Source organism: Ranitomeya variabilis, chromosome 2 (assembly GCF_051348905.1).
Source record: "Ranitomeya variabilis isolate aRanVar5 chromosome 2, aRanVar5.hap1, whole genome shotgun sequence".
NCBI classification, from domain to species: Eukaryota; Metazoa; Chordata; class Amphibia; order Anura; family Dendrobatidae; genus Ranitomeya; species Ranitomeya variabilis.
Window position 1 is genome coordinate 247,409,179 of NC_135233.1, and position 20,055 is coordinate 247,429,233.

Consider the following 20,055-nt stretch of genomic DNA (forward strand, 5'->3'; position numbering starts at 1 on the left):
GTGTCATGAATCCCAATGGCTAGGGATAGTACAGGACAAGCAAAGTACAAATATATTACGGACGAGCTCTAGGGTGATGGAACCTGGGCTGACCGCTGCCCTACGCCTGACAAACGCAACTAGAGATAGCCAGGGAGCGTGCCTACGTTGGTTCTAGACGCCACGCACCAGCCTAAGAGCTAACTAGCACTGCAGAGAAAATAAAGACCTCACTTGCCTCCAGCGGAATGAACCCCAAAAGATATAGTTGCCCCCCACATGTATTGACGGTGAAATGAGAGGAAGGCACACACATAGAGATGATATATATAGTTTTAGCAAATTGAGGCCCGCTGTAAACTAGAAAGCAGAACGATACAAAAGGGGACTGAGCGATCAGCAAAAAACCCTAATCAAAAAAACCATCCTGAGATTACAAGAACCCATGTGCCAACTCATGGCACATGGGGAGAACCTCAGTCCACTAGAGCTACCAGCTAGCATAGAGACATAATAAGCAAGCTGGACAAAAAAAACAAACAACTGAAAATCAGCACTTAGCTTATCCTGAAAGATCTGGGAGCAGGTAGGCAGGAACCAAACAGAGCACATCTGAATACATTGATAGCCGGCAAGGGAAATGACAGAAAGGCCAGGTAAAATAGGAAACACCCAGCCACTGATGGACAGGTGGAAACCAAAGGCCGCAACCCACCAAAGTCACCCAGTACCAGCAGTAACCACCAGAGGGAGCCCACAAACAGAATCCACAACAGTACCCCCCCTTGAGGAGGGGTCACCGAACCCTCACGAGAACCCCCAGGGCGATCAGGGTGAGCTCTATGGAAGGCGCGGACCAAATCAGTCGCATGAACATCGGAGGCGACCACCCAGGAATTATCCTCCTGACCATAACCCTTCCACTTAACCAAATACTGGAGTTTGCGTCTGGAAACACGAGAATCCAAGATCTTCTCAACAACATACTCCAATTCTCCCTCCACCAGCACCGGAGCAGGAGGCTCAACCGAAGGAACAACGGGCACCTCATACCTCCGCAACAACGACCGATGGAACACATTATGAATAGCAAACGATGCTGGGAGATCCAAACGAAAAGATACAGGGTTAAGAATCTCCGAGATCCTATAAGGACCGATGAACCGAGGCTTGAACTTAGGAGAAGAGACCTTCATAGGGACAAAACGAGAAGACAACCACACCAAATCCCCAACAAGAAGTCGGGGACCCACGCGGCGACGGCGATTAGCAAACTGCTGAGTCTTCTCCTGAGATAACTTCAAATTGTCCACCACCTGATTCCAAATCTGATGTAGCCTGTCCACCACCACGTCCACTCCAGGACAATCCGAAGGCTCCACCTGACCAGAGGAAAAACGAGGATGAAACCCCGAATTACAAAAAAAAGGAGAGACCAACGTGGCCGAACTAGCCCGATTATTAAGAGCAAATTCGGCCAGTGGCAAAAAAGCAACCCAGTCATCTTGATCAGCAGAAACAAAACACCTCAAATAAGTTTCCAAGGTCTGATTAGTTCGCTCCGTCTGGCCATTCGTCTGAGGATGGAATGCAGACGAGAAAGACAAGTCAATGCCCATCTTGGCACAAAACGTCCGCCAAAATCTAGACACAAACTGGGATCCCCTGTCAGAAACGATATTCTCCGGAATCCCATGCAAACGAACCACGTTCTGAAAAAATAAAGGGACCAACTCAGAGGAGGAAGGCAACTTAGGCAAGGGCACCAAATGAACCATCTTAGAAAAGCGGTCACACACAACCCAGATAACGGACATTTTCTGTGAAACCGGGAGATCAGAAATAAAATCCATGGAAATGTGCGTCCAAGGCCTCTTCGGGATGGGCAAGGATAACAACAACCCACTGGTCCGAGAACAGCAAGGCTTAGCTCGAGCACACACTTCACAAGACTGCACAAAGGTACGCACATCCCTAGACAAGGAAGGCCACCAAAAAGACCTGGCCACCAAGTCTCTAGTACCAAATATTCCAGGATGACCAGCCAACACAGAAGAATGGACCTCGGAGATGACTCTACTGGTCCAATCATCCGGAACAAACAGTCTTTCTGGTGGACAACGATCCGGTTTATCCACCTGAAACTCCTGCAATGCACGTCGCAAGTCTGGGGATACGGCGGACAATATTACCCCATCCCTAAGGATACCAGTAGGCCCAGAGTCTCCAGGAGAGTCAGGCACAAAACTCCTGGAAAGAGCATCTGCCTTCACATTCTTTGAACCTGGCAGGTATGAAACCACGAAATTGAAACGAGAAAAAAAACAACGACCAACGAGCCTGTCTAGGATTCAAACGCCTGGCAGACTCAAGGTAAATGAGATTCTTGTGATCAGTCAAGACCACCACACGATGTTTAGCACCCTCAAGCCAATGACGCCACTCCTCAAATGCCCACTTCATGGCCAAAAGCTCCCGATTACCCACATCATAATTGCGCTCGGCGGGCGAGAATTTTCTAGAGAAGAATGCACATGGCTTCATCACCGAGCCATTAGAACTTCTCTGTGACAAAACCGCCCCCGCTCCAATCTCGGAAGCATCAACCTCAACCTGAAAAGGAAGTGAAACATCTGGTTGACACAACACAGGAGCAGAAGAAAACCGGCGCTTAAGTTCCTGAAAGGCCTCCACGGCCGCAGGAGACCAATCAGCGACATCAGCACCCTTTTTAGTCAAATCAGTCAAAGGTTTAACAATACTGGAAAAATTAGCAATGAACCGACGATAAAAATTAGCAAACCCCAAGAACTTCTGAAGGCTCTTAACAGATGTAGGTTGTGTCCAGTCACAAATCGCCTGAACCTTGACGGGATCCATCTCAATAGTAGAAGGAGAAAAAATGTACCCCAAAAAAGAAATCTTCTGGACTCCGAAGAGACACTTTGAGCCCTTCACAAACAGAGAATTGGCCCGCAGAACCTGAAACACCTTCCTGACCTGTAGAACATGAGACTCCCAGTCATCAGAAAACACCAAAATATCATCCAAATACACAATCATAAACTTATCCAGATATTCACGGAAAATATTGTGCATAAAGGACTGAAAGACTGACGGAGCATTGGAGAGTCCAAAAGGCATTACCAAATACTCAAAATGGCCCTCAGGCGTATTAAATGCGGTTTTCCACTCATCACCCTGTTTTATCCGCACCAGATTATACGCACCGCGAAGATCTATCTTAGTGAACCACCTAGCCCCCTTAATGCGAGCAAACAAATCAGTCAATAATGGCAATGGATACTGATACTTGACTGTAATCTTATTCAGAAGGCGATAATCTATACAAGGCCTCAGGGAACCATCTTTTTTTGCCACAAAAAAAAAACCTGCTCCCAGAGGGGACGAAGATGGACGAATATGTCCCTTTTCCAAGGACTCCTTAATATAATTCCGCATAGCAGTATGCTCTGGCAGTGACAGATTAAATAAACGACCCTTAGGGAACTTACTGCCAGGAATCAATTCTATAGCACAGTCACAATCTCTATGCGGAGGGAGCGAATTGAGCTTAGGCTCCTCAAAAACATCCCTATAGTCAGACAAAAACGCAGGGATCTCAGAAGGAGTAGATGAAGCGATAGAAATCGGAGGTGCATAATCATGAACCCCCTGACATCCCCAGCTTAACACAGACATTGTTTTCCAGTCCAGGACAGGATTATGAGTTTGTAACCATGGCAGACCAAGCACTAGTACATCATGTAAATTATAAAGTACAAGGAAGCGAATCACCTCCTGATGAACGGGAGTCATGCGCATGGTCACTTGTGTCCAATACTGCGGTTTATTCATAGCCAATGGTGTAGAGTCAATTCCCTTCAGAGGAATAGGAACTTCCAGAGGTTCCAGACTAAAACCGCAGCGTTTAGCAAATGACCAATCCATAAGACTCAGGGCAGCGCCCGAATCCACATAGGCATCGACGGAAATGGAAGACAGTGAAAAAATCAGAGTCACAGACAAAATGAACTTAGGCTGCAGAGTACCAATGGCAAAAGATTTATCAACCCTTTTTGTGCGTTTAGAGCATGCTGATATAACATGAGCTGAATCACCACAATAGAAACACAATCCATTTTTCCGCCTATAATTTTGCCGTTCACTTCTGGACTGAATTCTATCACATTGCATAGTCTCAGGTGCCTGTTCAGAAGACACCGCCAACTGGTGCACGGGTTTGCGCTCCCGTAAACGCCGATCAATCTGAATGGCCATAGCCATAGACTCATTCAGACCTGTAGGCGTAGGGAACCCCACCATAATATCCTTAATGGCCTCAGAAAGACCATTTCTGAAGTTAGCAGCCAGGGCGCACTCATTCCACTGAGTAAGCACCGACCATTTCCGAAACTTCTGACAATATATCTCCGCTTCATCATGCCCCTGAGAGAGGGCTAATAAAGCCTTTTCAGCCTGAATCTCCAGGTTAGGTTCTTCATAGAGCAATCCCAATGCCAGAAAAAACGCATCCACACTGAGCAATGCAGGATCCCCTGGTGCCAATGCAAATGCCCAATTCTGAGGGTCGCCCCGCAGGAAAGATATTACAATCTTGACCTGTTGAGCAGGGTCTCCAGAGGAGCGAGATTTTAAAGAAAGAAACAATTTACAATTGTTCCTGAAATTCAGGAAGGTAGATCTATCTCCAGAAAAAAACTCTGGAATAGGAATTCTAGGTTCAGACATGGGAGTGTGAACAACAAAATCCTGTATGTTTTGAACTTTTGCCGCGAGATTACTCAGGCTGGAAGCCAAACTCTGGACATCCATGTTAAACAGCTAAGATCAGAGCCATTCAAGGGTTAAGACGAGGTAAGAAGCAGCTAGACAGCAATTAAGGGCTAGGCAGCAAAACTCTGAAGGGAAAAAAAAAAAAAAAATTTCCCTTAAACACTTCTCTTTCTCCTGCTTCAGCCCAAACAATTAACACTTTGTTGGCCGGCTATACTGTCATGAATCCCAATGGCTAGGGATAGCACAGGACAAGCAAAGTACAAATATATTACGGACGAGCTCTAGGGTGATGGAACCTGGGCTGACCGCTGCCCTACGCCTGACAAACGCAACTAGAGATAGCCAGGGAGCGTGCCTACGTTGGTTCTAGACGCCACGCACCAGCCTAAGAGCTAACTAGCACTGCAGAGAAAATAAAGACCTCACTTGCCTCCAGCGGAATGAACCCCAAAAGATATAGTTGCCCCCCACATGTATTGACGGTGAAATGAGAGGAAGGCACACACATAGAGATGATATATATAGTTTTAGCAAATTGAAGCCCGCTGTAAACTAGAAAGCAGAACGATACAAAAGGGGACTGAGCGGTCAGCAAAAAACCCTAATCAAAAAAACCATCCTGAGATTACAAGAACCCATGTGCCAACTCATGGCACATGGGGAGAACCTCAGTCCACTAGAGCTACCAGCTAGCATAGAGACATAATAAGCAAGCTGGACAAAAAAACCAAACAACTGAAAATCAGCACTCAGCTTATCCTGAAAGATCTGGGAGCAGGTAGGCAGGAACCAAACAGAGCACATCTGAATACATTGATAGCCGGCAAGGGAAATGACAGAAAGGCCAGGTAAAATAGGAAACACCCAGCCACTGATGGACAGGTGGAAACCAAAGGCCGCAACCCACCAAAGTCACCCAGTACCAGCAGTAACCACCAGAGGGAGCCCACAAACAGAATCCACAACAGGAGGGGGCATTTTAATAAAAAATAGATTTTTTTTACACTAATAACTTCCTGTTGTTTCAAAAAATTCACCCGTACATTAGCAGCAATGATCAGACTCCGACCCTATCTTCGCTACTGAAGCATCTAATGATTGTCCACAAAGATCACTGTGAAGGGAGGAGGTGAGCTGTGATATCACCTATTGTGAATGGTGGATCCGGTGTTACCTACTGTATATAGAGGTGTTATCAGTCATTGTACAGGAGGAGGAGGTGAGAATTGATATCACCTATTGTGAATGGTGCATCCTGTGTTATCTACTGTATATAGAGGTGTTATCATTCATTGTAGAGGAGGAGGTGAGCTGTGATATCACCTATTGTGAATGGGGGATCCTGTGTTATCTACTGTATATAGAGGTGTTATCAGTCATTGTACAGGAGGAGGTGAGATGTGATATCACCTATTGTGAATGGTGGATCCTGCGTTATCTACTGTATATAGAGGTGTTATCAGTCATTGTACAGGAGGAGGTGAGCTGTGACATCACCTATTGTGATTTGTTTATACTGTTTATCTACTGTGTTACTTATTGTAATCCTGCCTCTGATGATAATGAGCCTGCTGTAAACTGTTCCTGAAAGGACAGGAAGTATGAATATATACAAAATAACTCTTGGCATTGTGAACATTTTCAAAATTACAATTTTTTTTAATGAAGATCAGGATATAAGAAAATGCATTTATTTTTTAAATACATGCATCACAAAAACCTGAATTAAACAATAGCTCACTTTATGATCCTCGCTTCTCTTTAAGATTATGTTTTACCATTGCAACCTCCATAAGGAGTCCCAGAGAGGTTTTCGAGGAGTCCATGGACAGTGAAGGTGAGGGGCCCTAGGTCTTATCAGCAGATGTCGGGGGGGGAAGAAGAGCGGAGCATTTTATTTCTGAAACAGGGCTCCTTGCTATCTCCCCTTTTGCACCTTCTCTTCCAAGGATGTAATAGTACGTTGGTGGGGAGGGTGTGGGTATAGAGCGGGCTCAGGAGCTGAACCTGCTCCACACAGGGATGCTGCTGGTTGTGTTACCCAGCACCTGATCCTATCAGCAGGGACTGGCGCGAGCTCTGATTATCTCTGTTTAACCCCTTAAATGCCACTTCCAATCTCTGATAGTGGCATTTAAATGGTACAATCCCGGTGGGGCATCTATGCCATCACCCCACAAAAAAAAAAAATAATGCAGCTTGAACTATGAACTGCAATATTATAGCAAACAATCGCAAGCTCACTAGGAATACTTACAAAAAATTATAAAAAAATGTTTTCAAAAGTGTTTAAAAAGGGCAGAAGAAAAATCATTAAAGCTTGATTCAGTTTTATCCATACAAAAATAAATAAATTAAAAAAATAACAACCAAGCATATTGGGTATCATTATGTCCATAAAAGTCCAATGTATAAAAATATACTGTAAATTATCTAATCCATATGATAAATGTAAAAAATGTCCTTTCCATTTGATAATTTGTCCACCCCCCACTCATCCTTCAAAAAAAGAAGAAGAAGAAGAAAAAAAGCCCCCGTGCGGCTATGTCTGGGGAAAAACTAAAAAAGTTCTGGCTCTTAGAAGACAAAAAAGAAGTGTAAAAAAAGGCAAATGGAGGCGTCATTAAGGGGTTAATAACAAACAGATTTTTTTTTGAGGAGCGTGCATGCATATGGAGAAAGGGCACAGCTGTCATCAGAACAAGCCCATGGCCATTTTAGGGTCCGTTCACACATGTGCTGTATATAGCAATGCCCACCATTACTTTATGTACAATCCCTTTAAATATGGAGCTGCAGCCATTGACCTTCTATCGGCCGGGGCAGTTAATTAATAATACGGTGTAATCGTTTCCCGTGCACCTGTGTTATGTACTTAGCATTTATGAGAGCGTCCTCTGCAGACTTTACCCGCAGACGTCATTACAGTTTATTGTGGGAAGCAGGAGGCACGCGTTTTACGTCATCGGCCGGCACTGGGTAAACACCGCGGCCATAGATAGTGCAAGCCGCCATATCTACAGCAGCTGAAAGGCAAAGGGTTAACAACGCGATGCCAGGATGAATGGTAGAATACCACATCTTACCTGTGGTTTATTGTGCTGGTTTGAGGCTTGTAAAAAAAAATTTTAAATAATGACCTTTTTTTAAAAGTTTACAATAAAGGGGTAGTCTGAAAAGAACTCGGGTTATTGGAAGGAATCCCACCCCATGTAGCACTTAGCAAGTTTACGCACGACAGGGACAACCCACTGTTTCAAATGGAAGCTGTAATTCCTTATTCCTTCTCTGGAGGCACTGCAGGGAAATTAAATACTTTCTGCCTATGTTCCCCCAGCTGATCGCCAGGGGACATTGGACATTAGATGAACCCCCAGGAAACCAGTCCATCATTCCAGTCCAACCACAATCAATTACTGATACATTTTCTAGGTAGACAAATGTTCTTTTAAAAGGGGTTAGAACCCTATGTTTGCATACTCTATTGGCGAAGTTAATAAAGAGGAGTCCTCTGAGAATGGCCACTACACTAGCTCAGATCACATTCACGTTAATAGGATCTGAGGTGCAGTACCCGAGAACGGCCACTACATGGTGTATGGAGCCGTGCTGTACCGGCTCTATACCCTCTGTGCTACATTCTAGCATGGACGCTCTGAAGAGGAGATGTAATGCGGTCACCGGGGTGAGCTTGTTATTTCCCATAACATTGACTGGAATTCGAGATAACGGCAAGTAATGGAGCGAGCGGGAATTCCAGCATGTGCGGCGTCTCCGCGTCCATGCTTTACAGCCTAATGGCCGTTATGGCAATCTGACATTAGAAAGAACACCAGAATTTCACCCAAAAACATTAATGGCTGCCCTCCTGGTCTGACCCGATGGCCCGGATACACACCGTATTATATTACAGTATACCAAGTGTCAGAAAAAAAATTTGCAGCGGAAATCGATCTGTGGAGCGGATATTAAACCCGCCGCAGGTCACGTTATACTACGGAATTAACCCTTTGCAAAGCATATGGGAATAAAGAAACTTGCACTTGCCATTAGAAAAGAAATCCTTTGCCGGGCAGGACGGCTCTGCACAAACCAGTTATCTATGAAAACATATGCTGAGCGCACTCATGAGATGAGAGGGTGCAGCAACATCACTGCAAGCTCCTACTGGAGGAGGAATCCTGTATGGTGACAGCCTGAAAGAGGGGTCTCTCATACTAATAAAGCGGCCCCCGATGCGTCACCCATCCGCCCATCCCTCGCAGATCGGTATTAGTCTAGTCGGTTTCACCAAAAGCCTGGAGTCCAGAATAACTCGAGCGACCTCGAGAACGGAGCTCAGGAACCCGGCTCTGCGGAGCGGATGTGCGCAGCCTCGGCCTCTGCTCCATTCACTGTCTATGAGAAGTACCACCCAGCCTGCAGGATCGTCGCACCACGGTGGATCTGCATTTCTCACCTCCCACAGGACTGCTGGGACCGTCACCGATCACAAGATCCTACAGCCCCCGGTGTGAATGGAACAGAGGGCACTTGTGTGATTGTAATGTCACGCCGTGGGAGAGGGACTCTTCTCATATGCCCCACGGCACGTTACATCAAAGTGGGGGTCCTGGCTGGGTGGGAGGACTTGTGCTGTGAGGGCGCTATGCCCGTGCAGGTCGCATATAACTAATGTTGCTGGTTTGCCAGGACCGGATGTTTCACAGTTCATTCAAGGAGACCATCAGCAATAAATAAACTTTTTACTGAACGCGAACTTGATAAGGATTACATACAAGAGATAGTGGGTATACCGTCTATGGACGCTTCTTCTACAACTCAAAGCATTTCTGTACTTTCTATTATTCCTCTTCATTTATCGTTCCTCACTACTTCACCACAACCATCTGACACTAGAGTCCTGTTTAGCAAGAGTTATGTATTCCCCCTGCGTCTCCTTTCCCCTTAGGGTGCCAGTATGGCCTTCCTTAGCTCCTCTAATGCTGACTCTCTGGAGCTCCCACCCTGGACAGTTTACTCATCTCTTGTACTCAGTCCTGTCTCGGCCTGTTACTTTCAAGAGTTATAAACCCTGGGTCTTGCAGATTGGCGTCCTCTCTCATAATCCAACTCCGGAAGGTCGCTCTGTCTCTCATCGAGATCTGGAGCAGATCTCGCTATCTCTTTCTTTCAGTTTCCTCTCACTTTAAGGACACCCCAGAATGCGACACTGCTCACATTTGACCTTAGGTCCTCTTTCTATGCACTCCAGGCTCTATCTGCCTTCCTACAGGAAACCGTCACTTTCCCTTTAACTTATCCCTCCCACTCTGGGCTAGTCCCAAACATTAACTCTCACTATCCCTACTGTCAAACGACACAAACCATCAACATTACGAACACATTTGACACATATCTCAATTCACATTACCGAACACAACATAATGCAACAATAAACTTGTTTTTTCAAGGAGGAATGTGGACAGTATGTCCATCTCTGCACATGATCACCGGTCCACTTCTATGGGACTGGCAAGGATCGGTAATAATGAGGTGAACGGAGGCGAGATCATGTATGTGCACCAATAATTTTAGGACCCTCGTTCGCACTTTCTTGGCTCGATGGTCAGCAGTGGGACCCCCAGAGATTTTACACAAGTGATAAATATATTTAGGGTGAATTCATCTGGGAGACGCTGTCCTATGAAACACTTGACTTTGAGTCAGGGGACTGCCGGTCAGTCTAGAGGTTGCAGTCCAAATGCAGCCTGCTGCATTATTTTGTCAGCCATTTTCAACGCAGACTCCAGGGCAAATGTGAACAGTGTCTGAGCTGAAGACAGCAGATGCTAGAAGGGACACCTCTACCATTACATACGTAGGTGCCATCACCGGAGGCGCTCACAACCGCAGCTCCGCGACGTATCATATATCCTCTGCTCACGTTTGTAACCTCAGGAGATAAAGTTGCACTTTTCTGTATCAGTCATTGTAAGAGGTTGGAAATGGGAAGTGACACCCATTGATTCCCCCAGCAACATGCTTGTAGGGTGCTGCAGCCAGGGGCTCGCTGATGGTCCCCGTGACTGCCATGTTTGTACACCTAAAAGGTAGGAGCCCTCGGAGACAGGTAATTTTACAATACACTGCAATAATACAGAGGGGGATGAAAAAAATGTAGAAAAAACAACGACAAAAAGAAAAACAAATAAGGTATTCCTATCACCTGGAAGATTAAAACAAATCTAAAAGAATAAAAGTAAAATTCATATATTAAGTGTCGCTGCACGTGGAACTGTCAGAACTAATACAATATCAGAATATATCTACAATTCAAAAAAAAATATTGCAAAGACAGAATCACTGTTTTGGGTCACTTTGCATCCCCCACAAAAAACAAATTACAAAATAAATATAATAATAAGAGATCAGAAAGTTTTAAGGATCCTAAAATGGTAATGCTAAAAACTTACAAAAAAACCAAGCCTAAAATAAAGATAATCAAACAGAAAACAAAGAAAAGAGTTCTAGATCCTAGGAGATAGAAGATGGGGAGTGAAGAGGGGCTCACTGTCTCATTAGCCTGGGACCGGCGCGGGGGTCAGTTACACATAAGTCAGAAACATAGCGGAAGAAATGTGTGATGGATCATCTAGATGTAGCAGAGCTGAATGTGTTACTTCACTCCCCGCACAGGTAAGCAGACAATGGGAGCAGCTGCAGCCACATTACACCCCACAGGTGATACACCTGGTCATATGGTGGGGTGCCCCACGACAAGCTGAGCTCTGCTGTGCTCCTACCTGCCTTTCACCTATGAAATGAGCTGGGGACTGACCTGATGGCACTTTAGGGTGCGGGGCTCTGAGACGTCCACTCTTCTTCTCTTCTGCGAGGTTATAGACAGGGCTGGCGCAGGGAGGCGCAGTGTCACATCCACTTCCTTGTAGGCGGCCACATTACACACAGCAGCTGGATCATCTGTCTCTAAAAACAGAACAAAACAAGTGGGGGGAAAAAAATTAAAAAGAATGTACCTGGCTGTCACCATGAGAGGATATTGGGGCAAAGGAGGATCGGGCATGTTGAGTTTAAGTGCTTGACCTGCTGTCAGACATGTCAACGTCTTATTCTCCTCTATTGAAAACGCCTGCACGCTCAGCCGGGCTGAGTGTGCACGTATATGGGGGCATCAGGAAGCATTGTTGGATAAAGCTGTGTGGGTTCCTTTAGAAGACGACTGGATGACAACCCTAACACTACCCACTCCTTCTTGTGCGCCCACACAGAGCGGCCCGGGTCAGATGGGTGAATGTAACAGACCGCAATGCCTTGGACTGGTCACCTCAGACACATGGGCCTTATTTAGTAAGAGAACCCACTGAGATCCTCCATCAGAGCAGCTACAAAAAGTCCCCCAATGTAGAACCCATCAAACACATTCATTAGACACAGTAATGAGAAGGGTGTAATACTTCATATCTCCTGTGGGGGCGCTGCAGGGAAATTGAACACTTGATGGAGGAATTCACGTGACCGTTGTGATCTCAGCGATCATCTGATCACCATCACTCTCACCCAACAAAAAGCGGAGTATATATAACGCAAGACGCATCAGTGAAGCTTTCTGAATCATTCCTGGTGATCGTTGGGTGCCGCCTCTATAGGCAGAACTGTTGGTTCTTACTCAGGGCCTCAATGCTCAAGTCTGGGTCTTCCTAAGCAGAATCAGACTATATTGGCATCTCAAAATCAAAATTTTTCTATCCCCGGTGACAAATCCGACATGACCAGCGCAGGATATCGGATGTCCTCATATCGTCTTAGATCCTCTTTCTTCTTCCTTATTTTTTGGAAGGCGACAGTTACAAAATAAGATGAAGTCACTTCGCACATAAATCCTTTTAGCCGTATAGTCGTCTGCGTGAGATTTTCTACTTAGAACTATGACGTACGGACAAGGGAGGATTTTTGAAATTAGATCCCCGTTCTGTGCACGAACCAATAGTCTTCCTAGAAAGAAAAGACAGTTGGTGCTCATAAAATTCTATGGAGAACAGAAACTATCGCTTTAGGAGAACTGGGAGCAAAATACCTGTGTACCTCTAGCTCCTCCATAGAATTTTAAAAGCACTAACTGTTATCTCCTAGAGTCGACTAGACATATCTGGCTTCTCTCAATTAAATTCTATTGGAAGGCTGATTACGTCTAGTCGGCATGTGACCATGTATGCAAAATGTATACATGCAGTATACATACCGAGGAATCCTGACAGTGTGCGCCACACACACCATTCAGAAGGATGCAGACTTCTATGTCAAGTCTGGACAACCACGTAATATTTAATATATGGCCATTATTAAATGTCTTTTCTGTAGAGCAATACTATATAGCAGCTGTATTATGTTGGCACTATATGGCGGTGTTATTCAGGGTTCCATATTACATCCGATAAGTGGCATTATCATAGTGTTACTCTATTTTTATACTTCACATACTGAATGGTAGACCCTACACGTTTTTGCTTAATCCACTCCTGCCATCGCCACAGTGCTAGCGCCACTTAATATTATGCTTAATATCATTTATGATGACCACTTCCAGACCACCCTCTGAAGATATACTGCTTGTCGGCAGGCCCGGCATCCAGATCCCAATCTCCCAAACAACATTTCCGCCTCGGTTTATTTCGTTTTTAGACTAATTTGCATCTTGTTTTACAAGGGGGTGTGGCTTAAACAGAACTTTAGGAGCAAACAAGTTGCAGAAAGTAAGGCAACACGGCGCGATGTTGGACATCCAGGTTACATTTGGCACATTTTTCAGACCGTCTAGTCTAAAGTTTATGTAATTATTGGACGGCATTAGTAAGATCCGCCCCAGATAATTTACGGTAGACTTTAACGTGAACAGAACATGCAGAAGCGAGATCTACTGGTTCTGCTCTCCCTTAGTCATGGCAGTAGTCACATTCCTAAAATGCGATGGAAAATACCATGGGAATGACTAATGCAGACGAGAATACATAGGGGCAAGTTCAGACCTGTGGATTACACAGATCCCAGGGGAACCTCCCTGACGTGTCTCCCTCTGCTCCAGAGACCCTATGATTTACAAAAAGCCTTTATAGATACAACACTGCAAACAAAGGTGGCTACAAAATGCCAGGGCTGGCTTACAGGATGGAAGGAACATGGACCCAGGTTGGGTTGATATCATTGGATTGGGCGCGACATGGTTGGTTATGTTTTCAGCAATGAGCTGGTGTCGTCCCAGCATCGAATGTGTACAGGGGCCGCCCGGATCTCCCAACACAGATGATGTCGGGGAGCGAAGGATCGGGATGTTGGTATTTCAGTGGCGGATCCTTTTGTATTTCCAGGAGATAAACTGTGGCTATAGGAGTCTGGGAGCGGTCTACCTGGCTGGGCGTTCCCGTTTATGGAAAAGTTGGGAACGATGGCTGCCTGCCGAATGATCCACAGACACTAGACGAACATCGGCCAAACTTACAGATTAGTATAGGACCACTGGACAATCTAATGTTTATGGGGGTCCCCTGACTTTCCCTCAACGCCATTTTATAGAAGGGTGGGTCATGTTAAATGTCTACATGCCTGATCTTTTTTTTTTTTAAGAAATAAGGCACCAGCAGAAGCGTCTTTCAGTGACTTCTACCCCTCTCCCCATTGCAAAGACCAAGCTAAGCGTGCACAACTATGGAGGGATGGAAGCAATAGTTCAGATCAGATTAGCATACCCCAGATTGTATATTATAGTGTATACAGCTCTGTACGCCATTTACATCCTGCCACCGCAGGAGAGGATTACAGCTGATTGGTAGGAGAGTTGTACGTCGGACGCCCACCAATCTGATATTGATGGTCATCAGCACATATATACTGGACATTCCCTTTAAGGTCTCGCACAAAAGTATCTGTTAGCTCAGAGGCCTGGGGAGAGTCTCCTCGCTACAGCTCCTCGTACCGCCATACTGTGCCCTGTAATAATGCGGACAATGGAGCAAATGGTTGACCTGTGGGTCACAGTAGGAATCTATAGGTGCCATTCTACGGCGTGTATGGAGCCATAGTGCATTTTTGTACCCGAGCACCAATTTATGGGCCTCGCTGCTGCATTCACTCAAAAGCAAGAATCTAAAAAATGTGAGCTAAAATGAATGAATACAGACGGGTTTTTCATGTTCTCTATCACAGCGGCCGTATAGACAAGGTGCAGGGCGAGCAGAGGCTGACATAACAAAGGGATCTTAGAAAACCTTCCACCGAGACCCGCTACAACAACAAGCTGACGGCACAGGACGGGCTACGAGGCGCCTCTGCAAGCGAGGACCATAATGTCGTTTCTTTGGGTTGTCGGGTCCATGGTGTCGGGTCCAGGTGGCCATGATGCAGTTTTACATCCAGACAATATCTTAGTAAGCGGAAGCCAATCAGGGTTAGTTTAACCCCTTAACGACATCTGACGTACATGTACGGAGCAAGCCACTAGCGGGTGTATGGAGCGGGCTCACGGGATCAGTCTGCCCAATATCGGGTGGAAAATGGCCAGGACCTGCCCCTAACAGCCGTGGCTCCGACTGCGAATTATCACCTGTTAAATGCTGCTGTCAAACACTGACGGGGTGGTCATTGAATGAGGGGGGCCTCATTCAATGACCACCCAGCATGGGATTCAAAGGAGACCGTGATTTTTACTATAGGCAGCAATACTGTGGTGGACCATAAAAGTTCTAATCACTCCCATTTTCCCCAATTAAAACATAAAAAAAATATATAAAGAAAAAAATACACGTTATTGTCACATCTATCAAAATATATAAATAATTAACCTGATTTGGTAAACACAAAAAAATTAAAAAACGCCAAAATTTGTTTTTGTGGTTTTTTTGGTTGCTGCAACACCACAAAAAATTCAGTATGAAAATCAAAATGTCATACTTACCCCAATGTGTTATCCAGAAAACGTCATCTCGCCCTGCAAAAAAGAAGCCCTCACATAGCTCCTCCTGCTGAGAAATATGAAGGTGTTAGGGTTCTCAGAGAAGGATAGACGAGTTTGTTATAAATAATCACTAACTAGTAGGAGTCATATTCAGGTCACTGTACAGGAGTCAGGTCCCAGTCACTATTACCGTAATGCTGCGCTATATACGCAGCACTAACATGACCCGTATGTACAGAAGATCGGTGCGCGTTATACCAATACCACTGGCATTCCGACTTTGTATTATATCAATTCACATCTACGCTCTTTGCTTCACCAATACAGTAACACTGTAAAAGTAACAGTGTAATTTTGCAGGTTTCGTCAGATACCTAGAAGTCAGTAATCTGGCGAAACGTACGTTGGGAGTATATCCTGACCTACAGGATCAGCACAATGTAGTTGTTATCCTATCTCTCCCTTATAGTTCTGTGGGTCAGGATGTACTCCCCAAGCTCGTTTCGCCGGACTACCACCTTCTTCTGGCACGTTTTTCAAACAGCAATCCTTTGGGCACCCGCTTTTAAAATGAAAAGCCCCTTAAATGGTCAAAGTTTTAATAGGTCATACCTATGGGAACTATAACCTCACCCCCCACCTAATTCGCTTAAAACGGTACCTATAATTTGGGTATATTTATACTGTAAATATATTTTACATACTTATATGTGCTATCAATCGGTGGGGGTCCAGGACCTAAGACCTCCACTGTTCACTTACTACGGCACTCACTTCTGCAAGCAGAAGCCTCATCTACGACTCACCCTTCCCGGTCCAACCCCGTTGTTTTGACTGCGGTGATTGCATCATGTTGACTGCACACTTCACCGCTGCTGTCAGTCACTGAGCTCTGTGGCTCATGCTGTCCCGTCCACTGTGCACTTCACTGCTGGCATCAGAGCCATTGGGCTCAGTGATTGGCTGCAGCATTCAAGTGTGCTGTCAAGATAACGTCATCGCTGCAGCCAAACCACAGAGACCAAAGCAGCAGCGTAGAGCTGACACTGGACCGGAAGAGGGAGAGTATCGTCAGGGTATGATATTTTACAAGTGTACAATCCTTTTGGATACAATCCCTTTAATTAATTGACAGTTATATCTTTCTGACAAAGGGATTCCCCAAGATTAGAAAAAAATATGGCTGTTTTTTTCTCTTTTTCCAAAAAACCCTCTACTCCAGTCTCCAGGTGTGGCGCTGTTTTTTGAAGGACAGTCATGTTTAACACCAAAAAGATGAACAGCATCGTACATGAATACCTTTCATATTCAGGACAGGTACGGATGAGTATAATCTGTAGGGTAGTCATAAAGACAAGGGTGGGATGTTCTTATCCTGCACATACAGTAATAGGTCCGTCCTGTATAACCAGTATACGTTCTTACAGCGCCACCATCATAATAACACGGAGCCTCTGTCAGCGGCTCTACAGGTCCAACATGCCGCACTGCAGACACAACACGCTATCAAAGGCCTGCGGGGTACTAACCCTGAGCAATGCAAACCTGCCTACATCTTCGAGATTGGGGCGCAAGCAGCAGATCTGCTACCATAATACGGCAGGGTGAACACGGTCTTACTCTGTCTATAGTTCGATACTGGTTACATCCTGATTCCTGAAAAGAAAAGCACCAGACCAGATAGGAATAAGCTGAACACATTGTATCAGGCCCTCTGGATCATTTCTCACTGATGGGATCAATTTTTATAAGTTATAGTTGTTTTTAATGATACCATTTATTTTACCATTTATGCACTGAAAAAAAAAGGAAATTAAAATTCCAAGTGCGATGGAGGGGTGGGAGAAAAAAATTCAATAGCCAGTGACCTTCCCAGTCTGATAATATCAGCCAACAGCTGTCTGCTTTACCTTGGCTGGTTCTCAAAAAATATGTTTTAAATTATTTATTAGACAAATACATGCACAGTAAACTACACACACATGGCATTGATATCTCACGGATAACCTTCCATCTACCCCATGCAATTGCACATTCAACACCTAAGCATCTGTAATTTCTATTCCGGTACGTGTCACTCAGACAGCACACGGACGTCACATCTTAGGTTATCCGTGTGAGGGACGTATTGACATCTGTGCTGCAGGAGAAAAACGGACATATTTATAAGCGGGTCACACAGACACATGGTCACTGTGAACACACGGTCATGTGTGCAGCCCCACAGATTATAATGTGTATACGTGAGCGTTTTACACTGGTAATACCTCACATGCCACGCTTGGTATATGCCACAGCCGCTTATGGGTTCTACTGCCACAGTTATGCCAGGATGGCTCCTTGGTCACCAAAGGTGTCACGATTCTATTGTCCAGGGTCCCCTTCCCTGTCCTCAGCTCTAGAGGCGCCCTAGCTCTCACCGGTTTACTTCTGATGGTGAAGATGCCGGGGTCATGTACCTTGCCCTCAGTCGGTACCCTTCCCCCACTCAGGGAAAAGGAGAGTAGTAGTGTACCGTAATACACCTACCAGACTAGCAAGGTAATACGAACAGAGGTAACAAAATATACCAAACATACAAATATACTCACACAGACAACAGAGGAATGCATTGGGGAGTGGAGGATGAGGTTAAACCAAAGTAAAAGAAAGGGACCCTAGCAACAGTCAGAGATCAATCCACCAAACGCCTTCAACAACATCCAACCTCCTCCAGCCACACAGCATAAGCTAGCTCGGACAATGAGTGCTAGCCAGTTCCCAGATTATATAGGAGATGGGAGTGGCTAACAGTGCACAGCTGAGAGCCTTAAGGAAGGAAAGCTTCCAGGAGCTCTTAACTGAACAGATTAACCCCTGCACTGCTAAATTAAACCTGAACAGTTTAATATGAAGGTGAAGTGCTTCTAATCAGTGCAGGAGTAGGAAAAATCAGACACTGCGGTCTTCTGGCTCCTCTCTGTTGCGGTAAACCCATGACAAAAGGTGTAAAATTAGACAATTGTCAAACAAAAAGGCTCAAAATATCAGTTTTAATGGAAACACTGCCACATTCTTCAACAGATAAGAACTACTGCAACTAAAAATAGAATAAGGTATTTATAGAGGGAAACTTTTTAGACAGCCAGAGCAGTTTTCTCTTGGCCAGACTGGTGTGCAGACAGAAGAAAAGGTTGTTTTAAAGCCAAATATATTGTGGCATTGACAGTGATGTGTGCAGGAACCTATATAGTATTATTGTGCTCCTGGCACATCCATTATTATATGCATCGTACCGTGTGATCTGAACCTGTATTTTGTGTAAGAGGATATTTAGTAATCACTGTAAAATCTGTGGCCTCAATAGCCAAACCATTAAATTTGGTGACTGTGAACTCAGGTGAAAGGGAAGACCGTAGGAAAGCAGGTCTGACCCATCTGGGAGGCATCTGTGACAAGGTTGAACCTTCTTGGCCAATCGGGAGCCATGAGGATGACTGGAAACCCTTCTGCCTTGAGAAGCCTGAGGAGCAATGGAAGGGGAGGGAAAACGTAAAGAAGGACAAAGTGTTACCAAGGAATCAACAGAACGTTGTATGTGATTACTAGAGGGTCGCAGGAACTGGATAAATCAAGGAACCTTGTGATTTATCCTAGAAGCCATCAGATCAAATCTGGGGGAAGACGTCTGGATGAAGGGACCACTGCCCTCCAGATAGTAATCGACGGCATAATTTTCTTTTCTGAGTATGTGAACTGCTGAGATACATGGGACTCAGTACTCTGTCCAAAAACAATATGGTAAACATCTGACATGGCTGGACAGATGTGTGTACTGTATTAAGCATGTATTAAGTCCAAAATCAAGTAATAAGGACACAAAAACTCCTAAGTACATTGAACCACAGAAAGGAGGAAGTAAATGGACCACCACCAAAGAGTATAATCCTTAAAAATTCAATTTTATTAAATAAATCACTAAAATGGACACTAAGAAATCAAAAACTGCTGAACACCAATAAGCAGAGACAACTGTTACCAATGCAATGTGCATACAAATATCCCAAATTTAGATACGTCAATAGTTTAGTTTGCAACCAAAAGCAAAAAGTTAATTTAGCAGCAAGAATTGAAAAAAGAAAAGTGCAAAGTGCAATTGTTAACAGATGAACATGGTATCAAATACAGACAATATATCTGACAATATGAGGCTAATGGTGCAAACCCAAAATGAAAAAAGCTGCCAAAAATTAAAAGGGGAGCACTAAGAATAAGGACTATAAATACATGCATAAATATGTCAAAATAGAACAAAATATATACACATCAGTAATAACAACGAAGTGCAA

General features: G+C 44.7%; 1 protein-coding gene across 1 annotated transcript in view; it reads right to left on the minus strand.

The window, feature by feature from the left end:
* The window catches only part of CARD9 (caspase recruitment domain family member 9), a 30,052-nt gene extending 18,319 nt beyond the window's left edge, over positions 1 to 11,733 (minus strand). The window contains exon 1 of the mRNA XM_077284473.1: positions 11,600 to 11,733. The gene's annotated coding sequence lies outside the window, so the exon portion shown is untranslated. The remainder of the gene's footprint in view (positions 1 to 11,599) is intronic.
* Positions 11,734 to 20,055: the final 8,322 nt, after the last annotated feature.